Here is a 16,920-nt window from a genome sequence, read left to right as displayed (position 1 = left end):
CATCTTAAAGGTGGAACTGTCCAGCTTGGGAAGGAAGACAACTGGAAGGGCTTCTTGCCATTGTGCATCGCAAGTACATAACCTTTGAGGAAAACAATTACTTCTGTACAAATCACATCATTATGTGACATATTGAAAAACACAAAAAAAATGCTAACAACTTTACTAGTAAGAAAGCTAGCTACTTTACTAGTTGCAATGCCTCTTTAATGCTTTGGATTATGGTATGAATATAGTACCCTAGTCTTGACATTATTAGTTTCAGTGCATCTTTATGCTGTTTAATCAGTATAGCTGTGAATTATAATTACAGTATATGTAAACTAACATTTCCCTAATAGAAAACATTTTAAATAAATAAAGCAACTCTAAGAGATAAGACTTCTTGTAAAGTAAATGTACAATGAAAACAAAAAGTCATGACACCCATCGTTACTTCCGTTTCATTAATCATTCTGTGCTTGCTATGTGGACCTGACCTGCATGATAAACTTAAGATATCAATTGGAGATTTGCTTCTACACAGGCTTGAAAGGAAAGAATCCAGTGGAAAACAGGTTTTGCACACGACTGCCTCCAAGCAACAGTAGATTGAGCAGGTTTGTATTGATTCGGCATACGATTACAGGTACTGGCTATCTGTTTGTTTCTGTCAGTATTTCACGGTACTATTGATGTTGAGGCAGAACCATTACTGGTACAACTATTATATTTACTGGTACTGGGTTTGCACTAGTAACACAAGGGTCATAGTGCCAGCTCTAGTTACATAACTGCATTCAGCAATATGCACCATTGCTCTCAGGCCCACCTTTTTTGTGCAAATAATGAATCCTGGATTCATGACCTATTTTATTTGTAATCTTCACAATTATTTTTACTTGGCTAAATCTGTGAGACATCACAAATACAGCCATTTTTTGTATTTATGTTTTGCAACTTTTTCATTTTCCATTTTAAAATGTCTTTTATCTTTTATCATAACTCCTTGTTTTTATTTCTGTTGATTTTTCAGTACACGTCTGTTCTGTCATTATCATTACTTAAAGTATTTTCATAGAATCATAGAAAGGTTACAGCATGGAAGGACGCCATTCGGCCCATCGAGTCCATGCCGGCTCAATACAAGAGCAATTCGGCTAGTCCCACCCTATCCCCATAGCCTTCACATTTTTTCACTGAATAATTTATTTTTGCACAAAAATATAATTCATTCTCTCAGCTGTGTTAATAACATTTTTTCTGACCCTTAAGCTCCATTTTCCAACCAGCACTTATTTCCCATTTAACCTATACAGCTGCTGCTGATGGCAGCCCATGTCTGCGGCATTGCTGGAAAGTGAATGAGGTGGCATTGACATGTCTGGGGATACTGAAACCCACCCAGGGAAGTACTCTCGCCAGCACTTAAAGAAGTAGCAGCACTCTGATAGCAAATGTAAACATTGCTTCTGGAAGCGGAGACCACTATTTCTAGCTGAATGTTCAGCTTCCCCATACAGGCCAATGATGTATGAAGCCATTAGGGAAGATCCAGTGGCCAGAAATTAAGTTTTTTTAAATTCGTTCATGGGATGTGGGCGTCGCTGGCGAGGCCGGCATTTATTGCCCATCCCTAATTACCCTTGAGAAGGTGGTGGTGAGCCACCTTCTTGAACCGCTGCAGTCCGTGTGGTGAAGGTTCTCCCACAGTGCTGTTAGGAAGGAAGTTACAGGATCTTGACCCAGTGACGATGAAGGGACGACGATATATTTCCAAGTCGGGATGGTGTGTGACTTGGAGGGGAACATGCAGGTGGTTTTGTTCCCATGTGCCTGTTGCTCTTGTCCTTCTAGGTGGCAGAGGTCGTGGGTTTGGGAGATGCTGTCAAAGAAGCCTTGGCGAGCTGCTGCAGTGCATCCTGTGGATGGTACACACTGCAGCCACAGTGCGCCGGTGGTGAAGGGAGTGAATGTTTAGGGTGGTGGATGGGGTGCCAATCAAGCGGGCTCCTTTGTCCTGGATGCTGTCGAGCTTCTTCAGTGTTGTTGGAGCCGCACTCATCCAGGCAAGTGGAGAGTATTCCATCACACTCCTGATTTGTGCCTTGTAGATGGTGGAAAGGCTTTGGGTGAGGTGAGTCACTCGCCGCAGAATACCCAGCCTCTGACCTGCTCTTGTAGCCACGGTATTTATATGGCTGGTCCAGCTAAGTTTCTGGTCAATGGTGACCCCCAGGATGTTGATGGTGGGGGATTCGGCGATGGTAATGCCGTTGAATGTCAAGGGGAGGTGGTTAGACTCTCTCTTGTTGGAGATGGTCATTGCCTGGCACTTGTCTGGCGTGAATGTTACTTGCCACTTATGAGCCCAAGCCTGTCCAGGTCTTGCTGCATGCGGGCTCGGACTGCTTCATTATTTGAGGGTTTGCGAATGGAACTGAACACTGTGCAATCATCAGCGAACATCCCCATTTCTGACCTTATGATGGAGGGAAGGTCATTGACGAAGCAACTGAAGATGGTTGTGCCTAGGACACTGCCCTGAGGAACTCCTGCAGCAATGTCCTGGGGCTGAGATGATTGGCCTCCAACAACCACTACCATCTTCCTTTGTGCTAGGTATGACTCCAGCCACTGGAGAGTTTTCCCCCTGATTCCCATTGACTTCAATTTGACTCGGGCTCCTTGGTGCCACACTCAGTCAACTGCTGCCTTGACGTCAAGGGCAGTCACTCTCACCTCACCTCTGGAATTCAGCTCTTTTGTCCATGTTTGGACCAAGGCTGTAATGAGGTCTGGAGCCAAGTGGTCCTGGCAGAACCCAAACCGAGCATCGGTGATCAGGTTATTGGTGAGTAAGTGCGGCTTGATAGCAACGTTGACGACACCTTCCATCACTTTGCTGATGATTGAGAGTAGACTGATGTGGCGGTAATTGATCGGATTGGATTTGTCCTGCTTTTTGTGGACAAGACATACCTGGGCAATTTTCCACATTGTCGGGTAGATGCCAGTGTTGTAGCTGTACTGGAACAGCTTGGCTAGAGGTACAGCTAGTTCTGGAGCACAAGTCTTCAGCACTACAGCCGGGATGTTGTCGGGGCCCATAGCCTTTGCTGTATCCGGTGCATTCAGCCGTTTCTTGATATCACGTGGAGTGAATCGAATTGGCTGAAGACTGGCTTCTGTGATGGTGGGGATATCGGGAGGAGGCCGAGATGGATCATCCACTCGGCACTTCTGGCTGAAGATGGTTGCAAACGCTTCAGCCTTGTCTTTTGCACTCACATGCTGGACTCCACCATCATTGAGGATAGGGATGTTTACAAAGCCTCCTCCTCCTGTTAGTTGTGTAATTATCCACCACCATTCACGACTGGATGTGGCAGGACTGCAGAGCTTTGATATGATCCGTTGGTTGTGGAATCGCTTAGCTTTGTCTATAGCATGTTGCTTCCGCTGTTTAGCATGCATGTAGTCCTGAGTTGTAGCTTCACCAGGTTGGCACCTCATTTTTTGGTACGCCTGGTGCTGCTCCTGACGTGCTCTTCTACACTCCTCATTGAACCAGGGTTGATCCCCTGGCTTGTTGGTAATGGTAGAGTGAGGAATATGCCAGACCATGAGGTTACCAATTATGCTGGAATACAATTCTGCTGCTGCTGATGGCCCACAGCACCTCATGGATGCCCAGTTTTGAGCTGCTAGATCTGTTCTGAATCTATCCCAGTTAGCACGGTGGTAGTGCCACACAACACGTTGGATGGTGTCCTCAGTGCGAAGACGGGACTTCGTCTCCATGAGAACTGTGCGGTGGTCACTCCTACCAATACTGTCATGGACAGATGCATTTGCGACAGGTAGATTGGTGAGGACGAGGTCAAGTAAGTTTTTCCCTCGTGTTGGTTCGCTCACCACCTGCCGCAGGCCCAGTCTGGCAGCTATGTCCTTCAGGACTCGACCAGCTCGGTCAATAGTGGTGCTACAGAGCCACTCTTGGTGATGGACATTAAAGTTCCCCACCCAGAGTACATTCTGTGCCCTTGCTACCCTCAGTGCTACCTCCAAATGGTGTTCAACATGGAGGAGGACTGATTCATCAGCTGAGGGAGGACGGTAGGTGGTAATCAGCAGGAGGTTTCCTTGCCCATGTTTGACCTGATGCCATGAGATTTCATGGGGTCCAGAGTCAATGTTGAGGACTCCCAGGGCCATTCCCTCCTGACTGTATATCACTATACCGTCACCTCTGGTCGGTCTGTCCTGCTGGTGGGACGGGACATACCCAGGGATGATGATGGAAGAGTCTGGGACATTGGCTGAAAGATATGATTCTGTGAGTATGGCTATGTCAGGCTGTTGCTTGACTAGTCTGTGGGACAGCTCTCCCAATTTTGACACAAGTCTCCAGATGTTAGTGAGGAGGTCTTTGCAGGGTCGACTGGGCTTGGTTTGCCGTTGTCGTGTCCGGTGCCTAGTGGTCCGATGCCGGGTGGTCCGTCCGGTTTTATTCTTATTATGACTTTTTTTAGTGAGATTTTACAACTGAGTGGCTTGCTAGGCCATTTCAGGGGGCAATTAAGAATCAACCACATTGCCAATTGTAACTTTCAAACATCTGCATACATGCAAGCTTGTGCATGCACCGTTGCTTGATTGTTGCTCCGGTGCTGTGGATTCCATCCTTCAACATGAACAGGGAAGATTCCATGGCGTCAGGAGCTCAGAATATTACAGACCAACAACACGTGGAAATGATTCTGTAATATAAACAGGCCACCTGTTAATTTATTTGCATTTTGTACTTAAAAGAAATTTAACTCCGTGCTACATGTTTGGGCTTGAAAGTAGGGGTTTAATAGAGGTGGTTTTTCAATGAGGACTATCTACGAGGATTTGCACACCACCAGCGACAACAGTCAGAGTCTCAGATGGATGAGGGAGAGCCATGGAGGAAGATATCCACTGGTCGCCATACCTAGCAGAAGTGGAAAAGCATTCTAAAAGAATGAGTGTATAGTTTTGCTGGAAATAGCAATCATAGGAAATTTCCCCACTGTGTTTATAAAGTAGCTTGCACATAGCAACAAGAGAACATCTCCCTCCATTATTTTTGCAGTTCCTGTCTCCTCTGTGTTCTGCTGTTTTTAGAAAGGGTAGATACAGAACTTCCTTATGGCGCTACATTTGACTATTAAACTGGAGCAAACCCAACACAACCTAATTAAAGTTTTGTATTTGGGTTGGTGTTCTTCCCAAGTACACAGTTCCGCAGGATTTGCAACTATAGAATTCAGAGTACGGTACTGTAAAAACTGACTTCACTCCAGCACAAATTCAGCAGTATAAAATGTGTAATAGGCTCCATGGAAACACCTTCACTTTGTACAAAGCTTTTAAAATATTAATAATTTGAATAGACACATTATTATCACCCACAAAAAAATCCCAGCAAAAAAGTTCTCGGCCACTTCTGAAGCAGCTTCTAGTGGTCCCTTTAAGGACCATTGGTTAGGTTGTTTTGTTGACTGGTACAAATGTGCGGCGCACACTACGCCATTTATACCTGAAAATGGCAAACATGTCCTACAAATGGCGTAGGATCCTGATTTGCATAAGTAAGCAGGCTCCCACCTGTGTTGGGCGGCCAAGCTGTGAGCCCATTTACAGGAAATTTCATTAGGCAGGCTTTGGACACCTGAGGTCCTGCCCCCTCTTCCCCACCAATATTCCACTCCTAGCCACCCGTTTTCCAGGTGAGAAACAGGCAGACAGCAGTATTTGTTTTCCTCTAATGACAGTTTATTGTGGTGGAGTCTTTAAGGCTATGACCCTGATATGGTGCAAGCTTCAACATGCCCCCATTGACAATGCCATGTAGTGTAAAGAGCTAATGTCATTTCATTCAAAAGAACTTCTGCCCAGAGCTGAAAACACTAATTTTGATTACACTAAACAGGACTTAAGAAATCTTCATTTTGTTTAGTTACAGACTGCAGATGCCAAAAAAGCAAATCTAGTGTTGCACCAGGTAGATTTAGTGCTGCTGGGTTAAACCAGTTTTCAGTGTTTGCTGAATAAGGGTCCTCACTGAATTTTTACTGTTTGAAGGATTGGAGCTTTCTCTGAACAGCATGCCTGAGGAGACATCAGTATAATCCATGTTTATCACGTGTCCCTGGCTGTTTCAGAGCCACGATGTTTTGCATTGTAGTACCACTATCATCTAGTGCTACAATATAACTAAACATTACTTTCATCCAGCAACAAGTCAGAAAAATTAACATGTTTTGTTGTATTTATTAATCCTTCACTTCATGACAATCAACATGCCTGTTCAACGTGAAGCTGCGCACAATGTGTAACTGGTGGTAAAGAAAAAAGTTGCATTTATATAAATATCTCACTTTTTATGTATGGGGCTTGTATTTTTGTGCATGAGGGCTCACATTATTTTATATTCATACGTGGCCCGCTTACTGGTTTTGACATATTTCTGGGCTCTGCTCCGAAAGCTTGGACATCCCTGACCTACATCAATACTAGGGTCTGAACCATTACAGCATCATGCGTACGTTTACTTGTTTGGCCTTCCGTCAGGTTTGCTCATCATTGGCAAGCACTTCCTGCTTTTGACAGTTTTTAACCAATGTAAAACTTTGTTATTAAAAAACAGGAAGTAGAAGAAGAAAGGATTTTAAACATAAAGTAGTAAGAAAAAAAATTAGGATAGGTTGAATGGAGATAGAATAGGTGGAAGAGAGTAAATTTAAAATAAAAAAGAATAGCTGGACAAATGAGAAAATAATGGAAGGAAAAGAGCAGCGGCCATGTGAGCAGTTAAAATGTTTTTTTTTACTTGGGTAAAATTATGTTACAGGTGTTAATTAGGTTAGGGTTAATATTACACTAATAAAGCTATTCCTGATGAAAAATAATTTTATTACTGTAATGTTAGTATTTTCGGCATCATATGATTGAGGCTGAAAACTCACAGAATCAGCACTGGGAGATGCCAGCATTCTAAGGGTTATGTCCTATAGTCGTTCTTGTATGAACTTTCTCCAACACATCAATACCCTTCTCAAAAATGTTAACAATATGCAGCAGGTCCTCAGCACCTGAAAGAGAACAAGTGGGTTAACATTTTGGGTATAGACCCTCCAGCAGAATTGAATATAATGGAATATAAACAAGCTCCTTTGTAGGACGCACACAACACAGGGGAAGGAACACAGGTTAAGAGTCAAGAGTACAGCATGAGCCCCTATGGGCATGCTGTGTATTTCCAGCATTTTGAGCTTTTATTTCAGATTTCCACCATTTGCAGTTCTTTCCCTTCTATCAACAACCTTTTTAAGATATTATGTGAAAAATTTGTTAACACTTCGAGAGATGAGACAGAGCAGCATTTGTGTAATCAGACTATATTTGTTGAGGGCATATTCTGGAGCAATCCAGAAGTTGTTGTGTAAATAAATCAAGCTTGCACTAAAAATACTGAAAATGTTGTACAACATTCTGATGGATTTTCAAGGCAATGAATCACCAGAAATCACTTGACTTGAATGAAGAATAATTGAAAAAGAACATAAATTGGGGTTGAGTGGCTTGGTAAATCGCTCTTTTATTCTGGGTTTAAATCCACGCCAAATTGATGGGATGAATGTTTCCACTCTCTGCTGTCTGTAACGGACCTATGCAAATTGAGTTTTGGCCATCTCAATCCAGGTCCTAGTGAGTGCTAGCCCATGGCCACAAAAGTGACATTGGGTGACACGAATTTTAGAAAATTTGAAATCTTATTCAGATATAAAGATGCCTGGTATGAGAAGTGGAAAAATTCACATTGGTGCATTAGGGGATGCTCTTCTGAAGTTAGGACTAAAGTACACTGTTGAGATAGAGTAAAATGAGCTTTACACTGTAGCTGTCTGTGGTATATCTGACCTGGGCATGTTTGATGCTGACAGTCAATGACAAAACATCAACTTTGCTCAGTTGATAGCCCTTTTGCCTCTGAGGTCAAGCTTTACCCCAGGAATGAGCATATAATCTAGACTGACATTTCAGTGCAGCACGGATGGAGTATTGCATTGTTGGGGGTGACATCTTTTGGATGAAATGTTAAACTGAGGCCCAGGTGAATGTAAAAGATCCCATAGCATTATTCGAAGGAAAGCAGGAAGTTCTCCTGATTTCCTTGCAACATTCATCCATCAAAACAGATTATTCATCTGATCTCATTTGTTGTTTGTGGGACCTTGCTGTGACGTGTTTGCCTACAAAACAATAACAATACTTTAAAAGTAATTAATTGGTTGTTAAGTGCTTTAGGATAACCGGAGAACATGAAAGGTATTTTATAAATGCCACTTCTTTCCTTTAAAAGTTCCACTCCCCAATACTGGCATTCTCCTGTTTGATTTTTTTAAAAAGAAAACAACAGGATAAAATAATGAGCTCCTGAGAAAGTAAGTCACTGAAACATTCCAATTGATCTTGGTGATATTACTACTCATTTAAAATAATAAAAGTTGAGTGTTATTTATACACAGTTTAGCAGAGCCTCATTTATCCACCATAATGGAGGAGACTTTCCCTTCCCACCCTCCAATGGACAATGGAAATTGGCAAACGTTCCTCAAACCTGACCGAATGGCTATTGCCAGCAGAACTGTGCAAGATTAAGGATGTCTGTCTACCCTTAGTGGATGTGCTCTGTGAGCACCTGGAAGATTGGCAGAATGCAACAATAAAGTCACAGCCACTGTACAAACCTCTTAAGGTAGCAAATAGATTGACAACATGCCCGGCAGCAGTGCCGATCTCAGCTTTAGAAAATGCACCAGTTGAAAATATCACAATTACAACACAAACTATTGGCTCTTTCACTCAGCTCTGCACAAGCTCCAACCGAGGCCTGGCTTGTAGGAATAGCCTCTCCCTGCTGTACATTTTATCCTGCCAGAGATTGTAATGGATAATTAGGAAGATAGTTACATTGAAATGCCGATAGTTGAAGTTTCACTATACAGGAGTTATTAACTGCACTTCACTACCCACTGTGGACTGCAGACGTGACTGTGGTGATATGAGTTTCTAGTTCATCTAGAATTTCTACCACTTTTTTTTTATTCATAACAGGCTAAAAATAAAATCATATGTATACTTTCTAATGATGAAGTGAGTATATAAAGATAAAATACATGGAAGTGCTTACTTCCTATTAAATTGAGTGCCTCACCTCCTAACTGGAGTGAGTAAGAAATGCTGCTTTTTGAAACTAAATGGCCAATGATCTATGATTTTGATTGATATTTTGCCCCTCGGTTGTAATTTCTCATCTGATCTCAAGATCAAGATGATGAGCATCAGCCCCAGGATTACATGGGAGGAGTGAGAAGACTCATGAATGCCAGCACAGTATTGTTGTGTAACTGTCTGTTCTTTAGCCTTTCTTACTCCTCCTGCTTGTCATAATGATACTGATAATCCTCTCTTCTGTTGCAAGGTCTGGTGTGAAATTCAAAACTGGGGAAGGGAGGACTATCAGTAGAGTTGACATAGCAATAATAGCAGCTTCCCAGACTTTTTCTGGAAGGTGAGAAAAAATATACTTAATTAGCTGTGCTGAGCAGATCAATGTGTAATTTTATTTTTAGGAACATAGGGAGGGATAGGAGTAGGCTATTCATCCCCTCGAGCCTGTTGTGCCATTCTGTTAGATCATGGCTGATCTGTACCTCAACTCTATTTACCCTTCTTTGCTCCATATCCCTTACCTAACAAAAATCTATCATCTGAAAAATCTTCATTGATCCAGATTTCCACTACCCTTTGTGTGAAAAAGTGCTTCCTGATTTCACTTCTAAATGACCTAACTCAAATTTTAAGATTGTGCCCCTTGTTCTGGATTCCCCCACCAGAGGAAATCATTTCTCAATCTACCCGATTAAATCCCTTTATCTTTTAGGTGCCTGAATTAGATCAGCCCCTCAACATTCTAAACTCAAGCAAATACAAAGAATCACAAAGAATGTACAGCACAGCCATTCGGCCTAACAGGTCCATGCCAGTGTTTATGCTCCATGTGAGCCTCCTCCCACCTTCTTCATCTAATCCTATCTACATATCCTTCTATTCCCTTCTCCCTCATGTGTTGATCTAGCTTCCCCTTAAATGCATCTATGCTAGTCACCTCAACTACTCCTTGTGGTAGCGAGTACCACATTCTTACCACTATCTGGGTGAAGAAGTTTCTCCTGAATTCCCTATTGGATTTGTTAGTGACGATCTTATATTTATGGCCCCTAGTCCTGGTCTCCCCCGCAAGTGGAAACATCTTCTATACTTCTACCATATCAAACTCTTTCATAATCTAAAAGAGGACGTTATGGGAGGTTAGGGAGGAAATTGCGGGTCCCCCTAGCAGAGATATTTGAATCATCGACAGCTACAGGTGAGGTGCCTGAGGATTGGAGGGTAGCAAATGTTGTGCCTTTGTTTAAGAAGGGCGGCAGGGAAAAGCCTGGGAACCACAGACCGGTGAGCCTGACATCTGTAGTGGGTAAGTTGTTAGACGGTATTCTGAGAGACAGGATCTACAGGCATTTGGAGAGGCAGGGACTGATTAGGAACAGTCAGCATGGTTTTGTGAGAGGAAAATCATGTCTCACGAATTTGATTGAGTTTTTTGAAGGGGTAACCAAGAAGATAGATGAGGGCTGTGCAGTAGACGTGGTCTACATGGACTTTAGCAAAGCCTTTGACAAGGTACCGCATGGTAGGTTGTTACATAAGGTTAAATCTCACGGGATCCAAGGTGAGGTAGCCAATTGGATACAAATTTGGATTGACGACAGAAGACAGAGGGTGGTTGTAGAGGGTTGTTTTTCAAACTGGAGGCCTGTGACCAGCGGTGTGCCTCAGGGATCGGTGCTGGGTCCGCTGTTATTTGTTATTTATATTAATGATTTGGATGAGAATTTAGGAGGCATGGTTAGTAAGTTTGCAGATGACACCAAGATTGGTGGCATTGTGGACAGTGAAGAAGGTTATCTAGGATTGCAACGGGATCTTGATAAATTGGGCCAGTGGGCCGATGAATGGCAGATGGAGTTTAATTTAGATAAATGTGAGGTGATGCATTTTGGTAGATCGAATCGGGCCAGGACCTACTCCGTTAATGGTAGGGCGTTGGGGAGAGTTATAGAACAAAGAGATCTAGGAGTACAGGTTCATAGCTCCTTGAAAGTGGAGTCACAGGTGGATAGGGTGGTGAAGAAGGCATTCAGCATGCTTGGTTTCATTGGTCAGAACATTGAATACAGGAGTTGGGATGTCTTGTTGAAGTTGTACAAGACATTAGTAAGGCCACACTTGGAATACTGTGTACAGTTCTGGTCACCCTATTATAGAAAGGATATTATTAAACTAGAAAGAGTGCAGAAAAGATTTACTAGGATGCTACCGGGACTTGATGGTTTGACTTATAGGGAGAGGTTGGATAGACTGAGACTTTTTTCCCTGGAGAGTAGGAGGTTTCAGGGTGATCTTATAGAAGTCTATAAAATAATGAGGGGCATAGATAAGGTAGATAGTCAAAATCTTTTCCCAAGGGTAGGGGAGTCTATAACGAGGGGGCATAGATTTAAGGTGAGAGGGGAGAGATACAAAAGGGTCCAGAGGGGCAATTTTTTCACTCAAAGGGTGGTGAGTGTCTGGAACGAGCTGCCAGAGGCAGTAGTAGAGGCGGGTACAATTTTGTCTTTTAAAAAGCATTTGGACAGTTACATGGGTAAGATGGGTATCGAGGGATATGGGCCAAGTGCAGGCAATTGGGACTAGCTTAGTGGTATAAACTGGGCGACATGGACATGTTGGGCCGAAGGGCCTGTTTCCATGTTGTAAACTTCTATGATTCTATGACCTCTAACAGGTCACCCCTCAGTCTTTTCTTTTCTAGAGAAAAGAGCCCCAGCCTATTCATTCTTTCCTGATAGGTATAACCTGTTATTTCTGGTATCATCCTAGTAAATCTTTTTTGCACCATCTCCAGTGCCTCTATATCCTTTTTATAGTTTAGAGACCAGAACTGTTCACAGTACTCCAAGTGTGGTCTAACCAAGGTTCTGTACAAGTTTAGCATACCTTCTCTGCTTTTCAATTCTATCCCTATGGAAATGAACCCCAGTACTTGGGGTTTGCTTTTTTATGGTCTTATTAACCCGCGTCACTACATTTAGTGTTTTATGTATCTGTACCCCTAAATCCCGCTGCTCCTCTACCCCGCTTAGACTCTTATTTTCCAAGGAGCATGTGGCCTCATTATTCATACCAAAGTGTACCACCTCACACTTATCTATATTGAAATTCATTTGCCAATTACACGCCCATTCTGCAAGTTTATTCATGTCTCCCTGTATTTTGCTGCTGTCCTCCTCAGTATTAACTATACCCCTCAATTTGGTGTCGTCCGCAAATTTTGAAATTGTACTCAGATTCCCGATTCTATATCATTTATGTGTATGGTGAACAACAGTGGTCCCAGCATCGATTCTTGTGGAACACCACTTCCCACCTTTTATCCATTTGAGTAACTACCTTTAACCCCTACTCTCTGTTTTCTGTTTTGTAGCCAGCTTGCTATCCATTCTGCTACTTGTCCCCTGACTCTACATGTTCTGACCTTAGTCATGTGCCTACTATTCGGCACTTTATCGAAGGCCTTTTGAAAATCCATGTCGACCCTTTCTGTTACTTCTTCAAAGATTTCAATAAGGTTGGTCAAGCATGACCTTCCCTTTTGAAATCCGTGTTGACTATTCTTTATTATATTTTCGGTTTCTAGATGTTTCTCTATTACATCTTTGAGTATGGATTCCATTATCTTTCCTACCACTGACGTTAAGCTATAGACATTAGTCTATAGTTCCCTGGACTTATTCTATCTTCCTTTTTAAATCTGGGAATTACATTAGTGAATCCAACCCAAGTTTATTCAGCCTGCCCTCATAAGTTAACCCTTTAAGCCCCGGTATCATTCTGATAAATCAGTGCTGCACCCCCTCCAAGGCCATTATATCCTTCCTGAAGTGTGGTGCCCAAAACTGAATGCAGGACTCCAGATGGAGTCTGACCAAGGCTTTGACACATAACTTCTTCCCCTTTGTATTCCAGCCTCCTTGAGATAAAGGCCAACATTCTATTAGCCTTTTTGACTGCTTTTTGTACCTGTGCACTAGCTTTTAGTGATTTGTGTACATAGACACCCAAATCCCTTTGCTCCTCCACAGCACCTAGTCTCTCACCATTAAGAAAATATTCTGATTTTTCTTTCTTGGATCAAAAATGGATGACCTCACACTTACCCACACTGAACTCTATCTGGCATAGGTCCTGTAGAACTGTACTGCAAGAAGAGTTAACACCTTCAGGAAGAAAGAAAGAAAACTGGGCAAGAGAGAAATCTTTAAATTGAAAGGGATTTATTGATTATTTTTATGATAGTAAAACTCTTAATAGTCATAGATACCTGAGGTGTGTTTTAAACTGCAGTGTCCGTGCAGATGGTATTCAGAATGCTCCTTTGGAGTTAAAGATGCGCCTTTGCTTTAATTCAAACAACAGTGAGCCGAAAACTATTAACTTCTGCTTTACACTAGTTTTTTTATAAAGTCAGATGCAAAGGCCACTCCACCATAGATGAGGTGATAAATTAAGTGGTGGGAGTTTTATGTAGGTTCTTTTACACCGTTCTGCAGGGATCTTCCTGCAGTACAGTGCAGTAAGAGGGTGGGGGGTGTGGCAATGGGTGGAACTTCACCCCATTCATCTACATACCATTTTGTTGAAATAACATAATTTCTCAAGTTATTGCGTTTAAAGCCAGACAGAAAAACATGTTATTACACTGGTGTCCACCATGAATAGAAGTTAAAACAGTTTCACTTTTTTATGACAGTATGATGAGAACAAGTTCCTGAAGTCAGGAAGCCAAAAGGTTCCTCAGTCTGCTGCAGTGATATGTTTTGCCAGTGTTTTGCACTTTCAGAAGTTGTGTTGTGTGTGTTTTTTTTTCACTGCAGCTGTGTTTTGCTTTCTTTTACTTGAAATGTTGGCATTGCTATGGTTGGGTTTTGGGGGCAGATCGAGTTGCTGTGGTAGTTTTCTATCTCTGATAGCACAGATGTTTTGAATATTTTTTTTTAGTTATCTTAGTTGTTTTTAAAAATAAGGTTAGAAATAATAAATTTGTGCTGGCACAGTAGTGTTAACACAGTCACAGAGCTGGGTGATGTGCAGGTTGAGTGCCACTCACTCAATTACCAGTTTGAGCAGCCTCGAGCTGAGGTGCAGATTAGATCCTGTGCCGTCTCCCAGTGGAAAGGAGAGGAAAATTGAAGGACAGAGTCAGACCCGAGCAGCCTCTGGAGCTCCCTGGCAGTCAGCTGCAAGAGGCACTAATGGTAGCCTTTGAGCAGCATGTGTGTTCTTTCTGTTGGCTGCAGGTGTCAGGCCAGAGAAGATATACACAAATGCCCCTGTAAAATAAAATGAAAAAAAATATTATGTTGCCACATCCTGTGACGTCCACTGCTTCTAAACATGTTGAAATTTCTTGCAAGATGTTTTTATGCAGTGACATTGCCCCTTTATGAAATCTTGTACAGCTTACTATTATGCAGTGTGAATTGTTCAGCTGGTCCTTTTGTGATTGCTTTTTCAAGAAGGATAATGAAAAAACACAAGATAATCTAGAAAAATCCCAGAAAGGCTGCTGATTAAACAAAGACGGGTCATCAGAAGTATTTTGCAAAGTGAGGGTTTGAAGCGTTGGTGTTCTGCGGTACACGATGCCGGGGGAGGGGGGAGGAAGAGAGTCGACCTTTTCATGATACAGATGGGATCTAAGACTTCTCATCGCTTCAGAAGATCTGTTTACTTGGGGTTTTCACAGCTGCTGTGAATGATCTGCGCATGCTTACTACAGAAGAGACATTTATCTGCTACCCACTTTGTGGTTTTTTTGTTGCTAGCTCTGTTTACCAATGAGTCAGCCATCTTACTGAGTGGCTGATAAGGGATGAGTCAGGTTCCAATTGCAGATGGGAGCAGGTGAAATGCAGAGATTTTTTTGTTGAACAAGAAACCTGTTGTACAGCAACTGCCTTAATGCACTCAGTTAATCAGAAATAAAAAGTGTCCCTGACTAGATGCTTGGAGCCGATACCCTGGGGTTGTGGTTGTCTGGCGAGCACACAGTGTAGGTGAAGTTGCAGTCTTATCAGTGTTGTGGATGCTTGTAGGAGTAGAGCTAGCAAATGACCTTTTAAAAAAGAAAGATGCCGTGTGTGGCTCATGACTGGTTGTAGATGATCCCACGGCACTTCTGCCTCTCCACAGTTCGCTAGCCGTGCAGTGTTTTGAAGGTTTTTAACTTAAAGCTGTACCGTTGCTCAAGTCTTAGAAATAGATCTGCTGCTCCTTCACTGCCAAATGCAATTGTCTTTGTGTAATCAAAGCAATTTGGTATTAAACAACTGCTGTGCTATGTTGCTTTGTGTGTGATTTTATTGTCGCGATGTCCTACTCACATGGAAAGTGCTGATTGTCGTAAGAACCGATAGAAGATACTGTGCTTGGTTCTTCGCTCTTCTCTCTTGATGATGGAGTATACAGAGGTGACAGCCAATGTACTATCATGACATCTGAGTACTTTAACAGAGGTAAAAAAAAAATGTTACAGCACCTGTACATATGTATTTTCATGAATAAAATTGTTGGTGAATTGCCGCACGTCTTTTGCAGGTATGTCACCTTTTGTTTGTAGGATGTATGCTTATACCAGTATCAACAGCATCAATCGTGTGTTTTTCTGCCAGTAGTTTAATTACTGGTTTAAAAACTATTTCTATTTTGAGCCAAAAAGCAAAAGAGTTTTTTTTTCATCCTCTGATTCTCTTTCCTGAAGTTTCATGAGCGCTGGCAGTTTTTCAGTTCCATGTCTTTCTTAATGTATGAACTAAGACAGTAATTATTGTTGCAATATTTTACCACGCTTAGGCACGCACACACATTTCAATCAAGGATCGCAGGTCAGCTATCAGGAGCAGTAACTTTGGGTGCTTTTTCTTCCCTTCCTGACTGAGGCTACTGAGGCTAATTGGGTTACATTCACATGGTGCAATTACACTAAACCGGTGTTGTGTAAACTGCGTGATGATCGAACATGACTCCAAGGCAAAGCGGGTTGAGACTGCCTTTTCCAGGATATCTCACTCAACTTCATTCTGGTGTCAGGTCATGCCCAGACTCTGGATTCAAGCTGCATTTATACAATGGGCAAAATTGTCAGGGATTCTGAGCCACTGGTGGGGCCTCATACACAGCACGCAACAGCATACACAGCATTTTCCATTCATTGAAATCAAGGTCTCGTCTGCCTTCTTAAAAGATTCCATGGCACAATTCGAAGAAGAGCTGGGGATTTCTTCTGATGTGCTGGCTATCATTTATCCCTCAACCAACATCGCAAAAACAGATTATTAGGTCATTTCTTTCACTGATGTCCGTGGGACCTTGGTGTAGTTTTGCTAAGCTGTTTACACTGAACATTGTTTGGAGTGAAAAAAAAATCTTCCACTTATTGATATAAGAGTTGGCCTGGACTGTGAAGCAAAGTTCTCATAGACTGGTTTCAAGTCACTGCTAACCATCATCTGCTCAAACTGTCATTTTATGAGCTTTGTGTCACAGTATTAACAGACAAGTAATCTTAATTAATGCTGCAAGTTACCACATCTGGTCTTTGCGGACAAGTGTGATTGCTTTTTTTGCATCATGATCCTAAAACACGTCAACCTCAAAATCACTTCTGCCTAATTCAAAAAAAATCATTTTAGTCGTTGCCTCTTTAGAAGTAGTGCTGATTTA

General features: G+C 42.2%; 1 protein-coding gene across 6 annotated transcripts in view; it reads left to right on the top strand.

Moving 5' to 3' along the window:
* LOC137321063 (guanine nucleotide-binding protein G(I)/G(S)/G(O) subunit gamma-7-like) overlaps positions 1-16,920 on the top strand; it is a 189,096-nt gene that overhangs the window by 48,715 nt on the left and 123,461 nt on the right. For 4 of the 6 annotated variants that reach the window (XR_010962705.1, XM_067983232.1, XM_067983234.1 and 1 more), the window contains exon 2: positions 527-599. The exons of the other annotated variants lie outside the window; for them this stretch is intronic. The gene's annotated coding sequence lies outside the window, so the exon portion shown is untranslated. The remainder of the gene's footprint in view (positions 1-526; positions 600-16,920) is intronic. 6 annotated transcript variants of the gene reach the window in all.

This window comes from Heptranchias perlo, chromosome 4, assembly GCF_035084215.1.
Source record: "Heptranchias perlo isolate sHepPer1 chromosome 4, sHepPer1.hap1, whole genome shotgun sequence".
Lineage (NCBI taxonomy): Eukaryota > Metazoa > Chordata > Chondrichthyes > Hexanchiformes > Hexanchidae > Heptranchias > Heptranchias perlo.
Note: the sequence above shows the minus strand (reverse complement) of the source record. Positions and strands in the feature narration are given on the sequence as shown.